This window comes from Manduca sexta, chromosome 12, assembly GCF_014839805.1.
Source record: "Manduca sexta isolate Smith_Timp_Sample1 chromosome 12, JHU_Msex_v1.0, whole genome shotgun sequence".
Taxonomy (NCBI): Eukaryota; Metazoa; Arthropoda; class Insecta; order Lepidoptera; family Sphingidae; genus Manduca; species Manduca sexta.
In genome coordinates this window covers 5,607,143-5,623,791 of record NC_051126.1, presented here as the reverse complement: position 1 = coordinate 5,623,791, position 16,649 = coordinate 5,607,143, and the positions used below count along the sequence as shown (strand labels likewise).

The window sequence follows — 16,649 nt, the reverse complement described above, 5'->3', positions numbered from 1 at the left end:
AAATACAAATTTGAGATAATTGATGTCGTCCAACACAAGTAGAAAAACGTTAAATTTCATTACGCTTGTGTGTGGGTGTGCTCATTAGCAATCAAGTCAATAGAGCATGGAACATTGCTTTCCTTTCTAAAAGTGCTGCGCTACGGTCATTAAATGTTAAAGTTACAAGGGTGAAAACATGAGAATATCAGAATCCAGTTCGCGTCGGGCGAGGCGGGGCAGTCGGGGCACACCCGGGAGTAGCCGGGAGTCGGGTCGGCGGAGCAGTGTGCTCCCGGACCGCGACCCGCGTGCACCACTGCCGCACAGCGCCGCCGGCGACGCCGCCGCGACCACCGCGAACTAACTTCTACAACAATTGCACAATGGGAACAAACCAGATCGCCGTGTTTCACGCCGAATCGAATATGTGAAGTGTTCTACTTGTGTTCTAGCCGCGCCGACTGCTGTCTTAAACACTCACGATTATTTTCGTGTTTGCATTATGTCGGCTGGCGATTAAGCTTTGATTTTGCTTGCATTTTCCAGTTTCAATTATGCAGGTAACTATCAAATGATCCGTGGTTTACCGTTTAGATTTGTCATTTTATTACATATTTTTATTTCTATTCTGTCATAAGCTACGATATATATCAAGGTAGGTATATAAACTACAAAGTGTGACAAAAACGAATTCCTTTTTATAAAAATCACTGAAACTGGATACAGAAGACATTAAAAAAAAATAAGGTTCGTAATTCAATCCTCAATCATACAAACGAAGTCAATCTAAGAGCTGTTAGTGTCAGAAATTCAGGAACATATGCGAGTAATAAATAACAGAACCCACTGATTGATTCTTTCCCGGCCGCACGAATAATTCAGCTCAACGCTTAAACGTTTATGTGATGGCAATTTCATTTCATACAATATGGGGGAAATGATTCGTGCTATTACGTTTTCAGCATATTAATTTTGGTTTTTAAATTTAAAAAATATTCGGAAATGAATAAATAAGTTATAGTGGCCTTAGAACATATCAAAGTTCAAATAAATGCAGAAGTTAGTTATATTTTTCGAATGCGATCCATCGAGTCTAAGTTTTATCTTTTTATTGCAAATTAAACTAAAGTACAGAGGAAAATATTTTTTGAATTGTTAACTTTATCGAATACCAAACATGATATATTTTCTCCCCTAAATTATTTTCTATCATATTCAGCGATACCTTCTTTCCTGTCAAGTCCTGGATTCAAAATTCTGCCGATTTCATCCTCTCTAATTTATTTTATGCCTCCTCATCAAGGTGATAAAATTGTAATACAAACGCTCTATATTTTTCTACTATCTCTTCTTTATAATTCCAAGAAGAGTGTGTTTTTTATAATTTTATGAAGTGCTGGAAATAAAAACCAAGCGCTCGAAAGATTCCTTTTTGCCATTGTTACCTCTAATATTTATTTTGTCGAACACAATCAGAAATAATGTGATCGCGGAGCTTTGTCAGCGATCAAGAATCTACTGGAGAATTTTTATGATACAGCGACTTCGTTTCTGTCGGTTTTATATATATTTTATCCAAATGTGGTAGTTCTAAATATTATATCTCGTGATTCATTTTAAGTTTATTTACGGAAGTCATCTAAGTCTATAGTTCCAATATAAAAGTTTTCTTTTGTCCTCGTGTACTATATCAATTAATTTTGATTATTACTTAGAAAAAATACGTTAAAATACTCAATAACTTGAAGTATATTATAATTCAGAACATATTATATGATAAGCATTATAATATCTCCTGGTCTGCTTTACCTTTGCCGACTCGTTTGATACTCCTCTCAAGGACACTGCATTTCAGGAAGCAAAACATTATGGAAATACAGAACATTATAAGTCTACTTAAATTGGTAATATAATATGTTAAAGGTGAAAATAGTTCAGCCGTCTCCAATCTCTTGATAGGGGTAAGTTACCAACCTGCTACGCTTTGTCAAACTAGAGACGTAACAGCGAGAATTAGGCACATTTTAGTACGATGAAATGTTCCCGACGTCTCAAAAGGCAGTGAACAGCCTACCCAATTACTTTACTTCACGTTCACACCAAATAGCTCAAAATGATTATCGGTTTCATGAGGGATTATTTTAGAATATTTAAATGATTGGGTAATAGTAATGTTTGTTTTCAATTACATTTTATTTTTATTTAGTAATATTATTATGACTTCCATGTTCGATAGGCAAAGAAATACATTTGTTTCGGTGAGAATAAAGTAGATGTAAAGCGTATAATGTACATCACAAAACTTAAAAATAATAATTAAGGAATAGATATTTCAATCCTCTAGCACTCCATTAAAGTTAATAGATGGAATAGTAAAGTTATTCTATAAACGTGGGAGAACGGATAGCCGCCGAAAATGTGTATTTTCTATCTTAGTATCTGTTTGTCGTTATTTATCAACAATTTTATGTTGACAGACAATAAACAGGCAGCCTATTGTGTAATCATAAATAAAACAAATTTTATTGATCATTGATGGAAACATTGCCACGCGCTTTTGTATTGAGGTTAGTTACTGACCGAAAAAAACTAATTATTTATGGCACAAAGTATCTATTTTGTATTGGTTTTAATTTTCATTATTAACTTCGTGTTAAGTATTTATACATCAGGATATCTGATAACTAAACATGAGAAAAGATTGGAACTCAGTATAATGCTGTCTTGTCGACATTAACCTTACGATTTCGTAAATTAGAAAATTAAGTGAAATATTGTTTAGATTAAATGACATAGAAATATGCAGTATTTGCAAAAACAACTCCCATGACTACTTTCACATTTAAACTAATTGAGCATTACATGATCAATATCAATTTCACATCAAATCCATCAGTTTAATCAAGGTTTTAATAAAGTATTTTGACGGATGTTTGTCAATCTGATAGACATCAGTTTCTTCAACAAGCTACGCCCTGAACTTATATCGATCCAATTAATCCGAAAAAAGTTGTTTATTAATAACAATTTATAACTCCAAAGATAAAGAAAATAGTTCGGAGAAAAACTTAGCCGTGGGTGAAGGAAGCCATAGTTACCAAAGGATGGAGTGAAAACTAATTTAAATTTATTAGAAACTGATTTAATACAAATTATATCAATCGATTAATTTTCCGCATTTGACTATTTTTTCTACAGAAAACCTGACAAAATATGTAGTTATAAATTTTGAAATATGTATTTAAAAAATAATAAATTAAATTAAAAATATTAAAGGAATAAAAACATGAAGTAAATGTGAGCTGAGAGGCGTCTGTCTCCAGATTGACTGATCAAACTGTTCCATATTCAAAATATCGAAATATATTTTTTACTGCTTTATGAATCGATTAATCCATAAATTTCAGGATTAATCTGGCTTCAATCATGTCAAAGTCACTGATTGAACTAATACCTAACTAGACGTTTAATGGCCAGCATGCTGAGATGCAAGCGTCCACAAAAGATAGTAATTTATTTATTCTAGTCACAATATTTTTTAGTTTATATTTTAAGCCTTAGATCAGAGTCTTCTAATTTTTAAAGAACTTGAATAATTCATAAGTGTAACTAGGTTATAATGTAATTTAATTTATTCAAAGTGCTATAATCCTCACGTTCCAAAGCAGATGAGAGCTCTTATGATTAGGAGGCAACTTAATTTATTATTCCTCAGGTAGGTACGAGAAATTTATTGAATTAAACGTTTAATCTTGTTAGACTGGCGCATTAGCAGAGATCTCAAAGGTTTTTTTTAATAACTAGATATTTATTGTAAGATTTATTTACAATCGTCTTTAATGTAGACTTAATAAGACAGAATCTTTTTATTGAGACTCTTAATAAGAATCTTATTAAGACGTGTCTTTGACATTAGTATTATAGTAAAGTTTTAGTATTAGTAAATACGGGCATAATTTTTTCAATTTTATTACTATTACACATTGAAGTTAACAATTCATCCAGAAAGATAAATACTTAGTATACTTTCTAATAACTTTCTTTTGTCAAATCTATATTGAGATAGAAAATTACACTTTATGGACGTATATTCGATGTTTCGTTTCTGAACATTTCCGCTACAGGAAGTTTGCTTAAAATCTTATACAACCATTCTAAGAATTACTTTTCTACTTAACTCAATTAAAGTCTTTGTGTTAACGTACCGTCTTCAACGAATAGAAAATTTTAAATGTAGTTAAATTGTATTTAACTTAGTTGAGTCGCTCTCAAGGGGCGAATTCTAAAATTGATTACAAATCAGAAATTAGGTAAAGTTTTCATTGAATAAGTAATTTGTTTGTAAGTTTAATACTTTGCCAAAGCTAATATCTCATGCAACCCTTACTTATTTACCAAGTCTGTCTATTTATATTAACTGGAATTTACCCTTGTCCAAACAAACGCTCGTTTGTTGTGCCATAATTATGATACATACAAAAAAAATATTGAAGTTATAGAGTACGTATGTAGACCATACCTGTAGCCCTGCTTTGGACTAAATTTATATAATTTATATTCGGAATTTATTGAAAAAAAAGCCGTTGGGTAATTTTAATTATCTATCAACAGTAAATATCGCGTCTAAAGAGAAATTGTCAGTGTAAGTGTTGCTGCAAAAATTTTATAAACAGCATGACCATTCAATGGTAATCTATTCATGTTCATGCTGTTTATAAAACTTTTGCTTCCGCCGGGTACTTTTGTTATCAATGTCGTATAGGCCACTAGCGTGAAGCGGTAGTTTATTGTTGGGTACCAAATGATTAATTACATAATCCGGGACCTTAATAAATGACCCTGCCCCTTTCCCAATGCTTATTCCTTCACATGATAGGTCGGCAACGCATCCTTAATTTATTAACATGATGATCACTTACCATCAGTTGGCTCACCTGTTTGGCTACCTTATGCTATAGAAATGACATCTATAAGTTAATATTATACGAAAATTTGTTCTTATTTCACTTTTTAAGATAAAAAATGTTACGAACGAACCACCCATGTTTCATATTTATTTATTTATATCTTCATTATCATCAGCCGCAGGATGTTCACTGCTGAACATAGGCCTCCCACATAGATTTCCAGATCGACCTATTGGAAGCGCCCTGCTTCTATATTTTACTTCTTACTCATAGTATATTATATGCGATTTTTTTGTGAAATTGTTAGGATGTTTGTGAGAGGTAAACGCAATAACCGCTGAACGGACATTGATACACTTTAGCACACGAATAATCCTATACAACCTTCTTTTATCTCAGTCATTTGCTTCTGTAGGAAATATTTCAATTTTAATCTTATTTTTAAGTTGATGGCACAAGGGTCATACAGATGGTGCTATAAATCGCTACTATAATTTAAAGATTTTTGTAGCAAACATGGCTTTTCGGTTTTCATATAATTCTATTTGCCCTGACATTTTGTATCAAATCCGTTATAAAAAGTCTATTGTTTTATGAATGTATTCACATATTTCGTATCACCTAGCTCCAGTCTCGTTGTCCGTGTACGTTTGTCACGTTTCACCTTTCACGAGGATACAATCCAGATTTAAAAAAGGGTGAACAACGAAAAACAAAAACACACATAGCATATCTTACTAATACGATTTACGGTTTAAGATTGTCTATCCTATGTTTAAAATAGCTTTAGTTATAATTGTCTTGAGATTTAAGGACTTCATTGCGTTTACGTGTTGTATGAAAGAAATTTATTGTTAAAAAAAAAAAAAATCTCCCAGAAGTTAGAATGATACATCGGTATAATAGAAAAATATTTATTTACGGGAATATGCAAATTGCTCAGGGCCGTATTTGCGATATATTGATATTTAAACTGGTGCAATTTAGTTTCATTTTAAATTAATTATCAACTGCGACTAATTTCCTTCAAAATAAAAGATTCCTATTTCATTTGTGTTAAATTGGTGCGTTAAAACCCAACACAAAAACAGCACCGAAAAAATTTCGGGAGAGAAAAATTCACAATTGCGTTTACTTGGACCATGTGGAATATGTATATACTTATTCAAATTATTTCGATTTAAAAATCATACTACTGAATCAATTATGCTATGCTTTTAAACAAAAAATGATTTATATTACATTATTACATATTTTTAACAAACATAAAAAAATATTGAATTGAGGAAGTCTTCCTTTTTTTAAATCGGTTAAAAATTGTGTTTGTTTAATCGATGTTGGAAAAAATAGAAAAGTTTCTTTAGATAGTGTCGCATCATACAAACTGATAACAAATAATATAAATTCTAAAGAATGCAAGGTAAAAAAATCGCCTACATCATTTTATTTATCGCAGTACATACTCATAGTAAAAAAGAAACAAATACCATAACTATTAAGTGCTTTAGTAGGCGTAGGGAATCCTAATTTTGGAAGATAATTGTCAAGTCTGGGACATACTAATGGCTAATGACTAATTGTTGTATTCATCATGATGAAGGGTAAGGCACGACTTATCACAATAATTTGACATCGTATTCATTATGGAATTAGGTATTCGAAATTCTACTTTATACATTCGATTTTGACATAACACACTATTTTTACGATATTAACCTGGTTTTTATTATTATTCTGAACATTAATATCAGTGGCGCCCCAGAATAAGGAAGTGCACGTTAACCTAGTTGGGAATGGAACGGACTGCGGAGACGAATGTCCGAAGTTTCAAAAACGCAAGTCACATCTCTGCCTTTATGAAGTAACGTATGTTTTGTTTATCAATTATCGTTCGATTTAACATTGAAGGAAAACATTGCGTCGTGAGGAAACCTAACCTCCGAATTGTCTATAAAAATTATGAACATATGTAAAGACTGCCAAACCGCACTAGGTAAACGTGGTGGACTAAAGTAACAGTAGAGGAAGCCCGTGCTCAGTTGTGAGCAGTGTATAATATATGGCTGGTATTATCGTTTATTATTGTACGTTTATGTTAATATACATCTAAATAGAGGAACAGGTGTTATATAAAAACCATTTTTCTAATGGTCCTCGTGTCGTATGAGGACATTTATTGTCTGTTCCCAGTACATGACATTCAAAGTGTGCTCATTCACACGCAGCGACACTTCTATATCCAAATTTTCCTATTTACGTTTTATATTTCCAAAACAATATGTCAGTCAAATGTCCTCTTTATTAGAATTATTCTGCAAGTGAATACGTGCCCGCTCAAGATCGTAAGCCTTGCCCAATGGACGTCAGATTCTAAAAATGATCAAAAATTGTCATTACTGTCTATCACAAAAATGTGTCACAACGATAAGTTGATTGTGATATTAAATATTTTACGATACCTTAACGTGCTACTATGTGATTAACCCATAGCAGTTGAATGATTAATATATTGTATACGTAAGAAAAATCTTTGCACCTCTTTTAAGCACAATGCGCGTACGAAGTGTGAAATAGAGAAAATTAAAATTTATGTATAATATATCATATTTAACGGTTGAATTTCGTCGACTGTATCACTACAAATTATAATATAAAACAACCAGTATTTTTTTTTATAAGCAAACGTTATTTAATGAGGATAAAAAATATTAATAATCACTTTTTACTGCGTAGCACACGAATGGTCTCGATTTTTTACAGAAGTAAAACTTATTACCAACAATATTATGATTTACACTGGGGAACGTAGAAAATCATAGCAATGAGAACAGTAATACAAAAGTGTTGACAAAAGTGGATCAGTAGGCAGGAATGGCCATTGTTAGGTTATCAGATGACAAGATAAACTGGAACTCGTCAGTACAATGCTATCTCACTGACGAGATTCTATTACGAGTAAATGAATTATTTTGCGTATTACGGTGAATAGTTTAAAAAAAAGCCTTTTAAAAATTTATTATGAGATGTTTTCAGAAACGCACCTATTTTATTCGTTCGTTTTTTAAATTCCATAATTTTTTTAATGTCAGTTTTGTCACATCAGACCTGTTACAAAATGCTGTTATCAATAGTATCGTTTGCTAAATTAAATAAAAATCCCAAAAAAGATTTTATTTTAAGTAACTTAGGTGTTAAGAATTAAAATATTAACGGTTTCCTACTGATCCTCTCCAATATTCTGTAATGTGTAATTACAAGTCGGCGGTAAAGTGAATCTTGTCTAATAATGCTCCAAATGTTGATAAATATTTTATCTAGACAAGACAAAATATGAATAAAACGCATCTTTCAACATCATTAAGGTCAATCAACAATATCACCATATTTGTTACCAGGGAAAACCATCTCTAAACCAGATATTTGAACGGGGCACATCAAAGGCGGGCACATATAAATGCTACAAAGCCCTGGATGAAACGGCTCACAATCGACATTGTTTGATAGGCAAAATACTGTCAAACAATTTACAAATATGCAAATTTGTATCGTATACTGGAGGTAAGGTATGACGCATGTTTACTCTACTTCATTTTCATAGTGTTTACAAACAAGAACAACTGATGTTTCTTGTTTTATTTTCACTCTCTATGTAAATTAACTTTGGGCGCACGCCACACGACCCACATATACATTAAAATACAAACTCTGTGTATATAGCCTATACTTCGAAACGTTCTTCGGTTATTTCGCTGAGTGCTACAAACATTGACTTTCGAGTTACTGAAGTGTTTATAACAGAAGAGCAATACAAACTTTCGTTTCAGGGAATTAAATGCTTAAGTGATTACCTATAGGCTATATCTACCTACGTATATCCATCCATACATCACACTACATGACAGTGTATTTATACAAATGTTAAGTAATCATTTATAATTGAGTCAAAGTGTATTAATTAATTCATTGTAGCTCTACATAGGCAGAGAAAGCGAGGCCAGCTAATCCTTTTACGCTATTAACTCCAAATAGTATCTACTTTGGTATTAGTACTACATTTTAATTTCTATTTGCGGCCGAATGCTTAATGTGCTCACCTACGTGGAACCGACAGAGCGGTTCAAGGTTCCAAAATATAGCTCTTGGCTTAATTCTGTTTAGGCCTCCAACATATTAAGTCTATTAGGTAAGGCGGTGCGTTCTACTTAGAATTTAATCTCCTACATTGAATGATAATTATTGTAATATATATAAAATTAAAGCTTGTCGGTGACTTCAAAATAAAGGCTTCTTTCTAAGCACATAATACAAAATTTCAAATCATCAAAGCCAACAAGGGATTTTGTTTATTTGACAGATAGAATGAGAAATGGTACAATAATATAGGTATAAAAAGAAATTCATTTTTTTGACATTATTTATTTTGTAAAATAATATATAGAACTTCTATGATAAGTTTACAAAAGAAACGCGGGTATGAATCGTATTTAAATAAAAGTGCCTTCGCCATTGTCAGGTAGAATACTTTTTAGAGAAAAATCTGGACTACATGTTATCTCGACGAAGGACTTACGCGGACGGAACTGGAAATAACTGAATTTTTACATGTACAATAAAACAATTAAATATTCAATAGCGGTTCCAATTTGCTTGCAGCACGTGACTTAAAAGAATTTCATTGCTCCAACTGATTGTTTTCAATATACGAAACAGAAAGAACGTAATCCCAGTGCATGTTGAATAAGCATGCCGAATATAGCTTTTATCTGTATACGAATAGCCTTCGAATAGTTATCCGAGTTATTTGAGAGCACAAGCAGAATTTTTGTCGGAACGAGAGTCGATCCCAGCGTTCTACATTCCGGTGCTATACCTAACCCCAGATTATTTCCTCTACATTCAATTTATTAGCACTCTAATGTTCAAACCTCATGTTGCGTTTATATCTGATGTTCTCAAAAACGCGGGACGGTATTAGATGGTTCATATTTAGTTCAATGTACATACTTATAATACCATTAACATGGCGCATGCTATTTTGCGATTGTTAAGGGATATCGGTATCATACTAAAAGCAAAATTTATTGTAAAATATTTTCTACTACTTTAAACGTATTTGTTAATATTATTATCATAAATATGACTCCTCTTTGCTCACATGATAAGCTTGAAAAATGATTTTTTTTATTACTGTATCCGATTTTATTTTTTCAAAACGTGGTATATCTCACACGTGTAATAGCGAATTAAAACATATATTGATGTTATGAATATAGAAAAACACTCTCTTCATAAATATCTGATTAAGTTTTCGAGATAACACATTATTGAAATAAAGCGGCGGTGTGAACTTATAGCGAATACTTTTGAGAATCAACATCTGAGAGTAGGTAGCACGATTTTTTGCGTTATAGTAAATGTTATGTTTTCTTAAGCAAATTTCTGTATATATTAGCACGCGTGTGAGCATATTTGGAATTAAAAACGGCAGCGTGAAAATTGGGCGTGTGTAAACTTCGAATAGTAAATCATGTAACCTTGGGAACAATAAACTCAAAATGTATGGTAATCGGTACGAACAAGGGTACGAACGTACGAATCTCTTTTTTGACCTATTATATTCTAAAACGACTATAGAGAAACATTTACTTATTCGACACTGATACATAGTTAGCGCTTTTCTATATTATTCATGCCGGAGCAACAGATTGTCAAGCCATGTGTGACATCTACTAATTATACTTATAACGAAAAAGTATTTGGTCCATTCCCCTTTTGGTACGAAAGAAGGCGGAATCACGAGCAAGAGTTAATAACTGATGTAGTTTATATAATTGATTATGAACATGTACAATTGTACAGCTATATAATATATATGTATACACCTACTGCATATCTATTACCTTTTAAATATAATTTCTAATCTATAACTATTGGCTCTACAAATACCAATATCACATAAGCATGAGTTGATTTTACGTAATATAATCTCTAGAGAGGTAAACCAATAGAGGGGAAACTAATGCATTAGTTAGCATAGTTAGGTCTGAGTCGTTTATCGGCAATTCGTACCACCTGCCGCTCGGCGCCATCGACGCGCCGTTAGATTGCGACCTGTCTCACAAAGTTATATTAAAACTATGCCATTTGCCGTATCGATCCGTAAATGTTAAATAATGATTTGAATGTTTTTATTGATTACGTTTAATAAATAAAACATTCATCAAAATGTTAACGTTTCATTTGCAGTTTATTTTCTTTTGTTATTAAAGTTTAGTTACCAATGAGTCAAATCAACAATAATGCTCCTTTTGGTAATATTTTTTGTTTTATAAACAAAATTCTGAAAAAGGAAAAAATAAATATATCGGTATAAGCCGTGTCAGGCTATATTTGATACGTGGTTTAATCTATCTAGGTTTATTAAACTTGGATTTTAGCTGTTAGTACAAATCATAAATTGATTGAGGACGTAGTGTAAAATATATTATAGAACTTATCACTTACCTATTATAAGACATCGCTTCAAAACATTACATGGTCGCGTTTCATCTCGATTTCAACCGAAGTTAAGACAAGCACAGAGCTCATTTCCTCATGGCCATTAAGTCTCAGTCACGTTCTTTACCTGTGTTAGGTAAAAAGAAAATCCTTCAGTAGTTATTCGTAGCACCGCTATTCCCTATAGTTGAATGTGAAGATTTTAGTTGTAATATTAAACATACAACGGTAGCTTTATTTTCATCCTCTTGGTTACTTAGATTATTCACAGATTAAATAAGTAGAAACATTTAATGTACTTGAAACAAGGGATATAAAGAAACATCTAGCATTACTATCAAAATTACATTCTTTACAACGAAACAACACAGAAACTAGACGAATCTGAAAGCCTAAGTTAGTTGATAAGAAAACTTTATTACTTTGTTTACTAAACTTGAATGTGGTTTCAATATAGTCCTCTATTTTCATATAATGGTAGACATAAATTGTCGTGAGGCTATTTGTCGGGACTACATTGGAAAACAAAATGTTTGCTGAATCAGTGTTGACTTATAAAGGTTCTGCTTGCCAAGTTCACACCAAGTGGAGTGAAGGTCAAGAAGGTGACAGAAGGTTGAATGTGGGACAGAACAACGACCTCACAGCCAAAATTAGATTAATTGGCTCAAGTATTAAACTCTTTACTGGGATTAAATTGAGTATTAAGTAAACGTGTTCTAATCTGTAAAGTCTTCAGACGGTACGGTTATTTGTGACTTGTGCCCATTTCGTTTAGAGTTTATTTGTGTTATTTATGAAATACTTATGCATTGCATCATTAAACCATGAATACTGCAACATCACTGAATGCAATACCAACATATTTATAAAATGTTATAATATAATAATAATATAATATCAGCCCTATATTATATGCAGTGGGCAAACTGCTGAGCACGGGCCTCCTCTACTACTGAGAGGGATTAGGCCTTAGTCCACCACGCTGGCCTAGTGCGGATTGGTAGACTTCATACACCTTCGAAATTCCTATAGAGAACTTCTCATAAATTCACAAAGAATACAGACATGATTTTTTAGAAAAGTCAGAGGTTCGTGCCTTTGGTATTTGAACCTGCGGACATTCGTCTTGGCAGTCCGTTCCACACCCAACTAGGCTATCGCCGCTTCTTTTAATATATAATAATAATAATAATAATATCAGCCCTGTATTATATACTTGCCCACTGCTGAGCACGGGCCTCCTCTACTACTGAGATGGATTAGGCCTTAGTCCACCACGCTGGCCTAGTGCGGATTGGTAGACTTCACACACCCTCGAAATTCCTATAGAAAACTTCTCAGGTATGCAGGTTTCCTCACGATGTTTTCCTTCACCGTTAAAGCAAGCGATAATTCACAAAGAATACCCACATAATTTATTAGAAAAATCAGAGGTGTGTGCCCTTGGGATTTGAACCTGCAGACATTCGTCTCGGCAGTCCGTTCCACAACCAACTAGGCTATCGCCGCTTTTTAATATATAAAATGTTGTAATTGAATTAAATATTAGCTTATTATAAAATTAAGTTTTAGTTAAATAGATGATTTAAGTTATAAAAATTTATTGCCAGGAACACACGTATATACCACACAATTTATTAGTATCAAGTTATAAAGCAGAAGGTAATTACCTGCCACTCGAAAAAGTTAATGAAGAAAATAAACGAGTGCCTCAGTGATATAAATGCATAGTATACTTAGTAATACTGTAGTTATTCCGGCTGAGAAATAACATCTCGCCTCGTGTGTTTATGTCTCCGCTGGGGTTTCACTAAACTGCAGAATACTTGTATGTAGGTACTTGGTTTACTTTTTATTTCTCTTCCTGTTCACAAAGAAAGTTTAACAGTGACGGGCGGAATGTTTTTGCATGGATATCCCTGAACATTGCTTAGTTCCTTTACTCCTTCGTGTATCCACTCTGCCTTTGTTGGTAGAAATTCCTTTTCGATTATGTAAATGAAAACCATTGTAATACTTATCCTTAACACATTTATTTCATACTAGTTGTCGTCCAGTCACCGAAATTCGACCATCAAATTCAATATATTCAACATACATTTTATTTTCTGCATTCCTTCTCTATATAAACTTTAATTGTGCCAAATCTCACACTCCTCCGTCGGCGTAATTTTCGTTAAAAACAACGTTTTAGTACAAACTTTTTTCTTCAGATATTATTTTTTATTACATAGAATAAAATTGTAACAGGCTGCTGTCTAAACATACTAGAAATGGAAGAAAAACAAATATGGACGCCTTTATTAAACCAACAGAAGCCAGAACAACAGCTTTTAGACTTTTTGTCTGCCTGAATGCAGTTTTTACCCATGTACTGCTAAAGGCCTAATTCAAAATATAGGATTATTTTTATCTAGGCAAAATATAAAACGGGACTTTTTTCCCGGAAAAAGTTATTCACGTGGGCAGTACCGCAAGCAAAACCTAGTATATAATATAGATTACGATATCTATTATGTCTAGCAATATACAATTTACATATGTTTTACACATATTTATGTATGTATAAATTCTTTATAAACCTTTTTGCATTATTATTATCAGTCCAACATGCCGAGAACTCTACGGCTTCATGTAATTTTACAAAGTATATTAAGGTGGGTGATACATTCATTAAATTTGACATTTTGTTATGTAACATTAGTACCTACCTGATATTTAACAGCTAAATGAGACATTCTTGCGAAATTTCACACGTTATATTAAGAAGAAAGGTTACGCAAAATTCTTCGTACAGCTTTTATAATGTGTTAAATAATTCCTCCTTAGCAAAATGGCGTCGGAACTTGAACCCGCTCGTGTTTAATGTCAAATGTTTTTGTAACATCAATTTGTGCCCGAAGCTCACGAGTTGCCATTTGTCTCTTAAGGTCTAAATTAGATTGCCAAAGTTGTTTCAGATTCGATTTATTTTCTAAATATGTAAATATGATATTTGCAGACTCTACGAGTAAACTTCGCGATTATGATAGTTACATTGACAAACCTAACATGTCTAAACAAAATGGCGGGTAGCATTAATTAGTAGTTCTCCATATTTTATTACATGCAATAATATGTAGTCAGATGCAAGTTACACTTACATGCCCTAATTATTGCATTCATGTGTCCAACATTCATATTCCGCTAAATTATATAAATGTTTCCCTTTTGGAATATTTCTCCCAGTACAGAAAATTGTCTATTATAGATTTTAGACAACACACTAGCAACACGATCTAGAACTTTTAATAACCTACTGAAAATTTCTTAAAATGATTCATGTGAAGCTATTCTTCTCTATTAGTAGACAACCCAGGCTTTAGTATTGGTATGCATTGCATAATAACTTTTACTACATTACGTAAGCACGTAAATCAAAAATTAGAAAAGCATTTCGTAAACAATATATCATAATTCATAACCAAGTCCACAATATCTTATAAACAGCTTAAGCGATTGTTATATGTCCGAAATATATTTCAGTGTGCCGCACGAAGGTTTCCATTCACTAACCGAACGGAAATAATGTTTCTATAATAGTTTCCAAAGCCCCGCCCGTTATGAAACGTCTATGGACATATAAGCTTGACTAATAGCTATATTGTGTTTACTATTAACCTTCTTAATAATAATTAACTTATACCTGTAATTTAACATTAGTATAGTAAATATCTTTTATATTAGGTAGTACGTTGGTAAACTAACAAATAAGGGCTTATTACGGTCAAAGAGCAGACGATAAGCCAAGTTAGAAACTTTATGGGTAGCTCAAAGTTCTGCCCGTACAACGGTCCGGTTAAACTTTAGTCGAAAGTAATCTATCAATGCATAAATTACTATAAAGTTTAATAGATCGTAGGAACAAAAACTATTGCACAGACCTAACCCCATGAAATAAGAATTCTCTTTATTGCGTTACAAGACAAATTCCACCCATACTACTTAATGATTAATTTCTTTTAGTGGTATTTGGCTTTATAAATAAAACAGAGTTTTGTTGTTAGATACTAACTTAACATCTTTAACAGAAATAAATAAAACCTAGCATGATAAAACTATATATGTGAATAGATGTTTGAATAATCCCTGAATGAATATAAATATGAAATTCCAACATAAACTTAGATAACAGACAATTATCCAGCAACCCTGAGTTTAAGTATAGATCGAGTTGCTGTATTTCGACAGTAGAACGTATAAATATATGTAAACCTCGTTATTTATCCTCCCGACGTTCAACGCCACAATTTCTGCGCATTTTCCCGCTATTTCACGACTTTTCTTGATAACATTTTTATTACTCGTTGCAGTATATGTATGGACAGAGCATCCAACATTTTGAAATTCAGCCAAGCTAGAAGAACCAACTTAATCCTAACTCCTAAGTAAGTAAAAGTTTATCCAAGTTACTTAATCACTTGGACTTTAGCTAAAACAACGACTTCGAAAGTTGTATAGCCGTACATAAAAAGGCCGTTAAAGTTTTAAGGAAGCGTTTTACGTCACACCTTTATGTGTTGTATGTTATGTATAATGTAGGGAGACCGCGCCGACTCCCCGGTCTCCTTGTTTGGTCCCTTTATTTACACGAATGTAGTGTTTAGATGTACTTTAAAGCGAGTTAGGTCTATTTTATTCCAGAGCAACTTATGCTTTATTCTATAATATTAATGCATTGCCTTAAAAATATGTTTTAGTTTCATTTCAAGTATCATAATTAAAATTCTATTCAATTATTATTATATTAGGACTATAATATTATGTAGTAACCACATTTTAGTATACAGCTCATGTCGAGGGTCACCTGATACGTAATACCCACCTACATTTCCTAACTTTTATGTTTTTTATCCGCAAATTCCTACTCTACTAGTTCCTGCAAGAAAAATTCCTACAGATACTGAACTTGATTTTTGTCGGACAGACAGACCGCTACGATCATGGATACGGTGTGTTTTAAAGTAGCAGAATCGCTATAAAAAGCGTGTAACTATAATTATCAAAACAAAGCAAATCGTAAGTAGTGTTTGGTTTAACTATATAACCAATACATATAAATTACCATTCGAAAAAAATATGTCAATATCAGTATATTGACATATTTTTATAGCCGTAAAGTTCAGTAATAAGTAGGTACAGTCCTAATTTAATCGGATTCAATGGGATAATCCTTAAGCAGGAAACAAAGCCGCTATGGTAGAAATATGTCCTAGTAAG

General features: G+C 32.6%; 1 protein-coding gene across 1 annotated transcript in view; it reads left to right on the top strand.

Annotated features, from left to right (window-relative positions):
- Positions 1-279: 279 nt before the first annotated feature.
- Positions 280-16,649, top strand: part of LOC115443625 — a 34,147-nt gene continuing 17,777 nt past the window's right edge. Inside the window, exon 1 of the mRNA XM_030169095.1 lies at positions 280-542. The gene's annotated coding sequence lies outside the window, so the exon portion shown is untranslated. The remainder of the gene's footprint in view (positions 543-16,649) is intronic.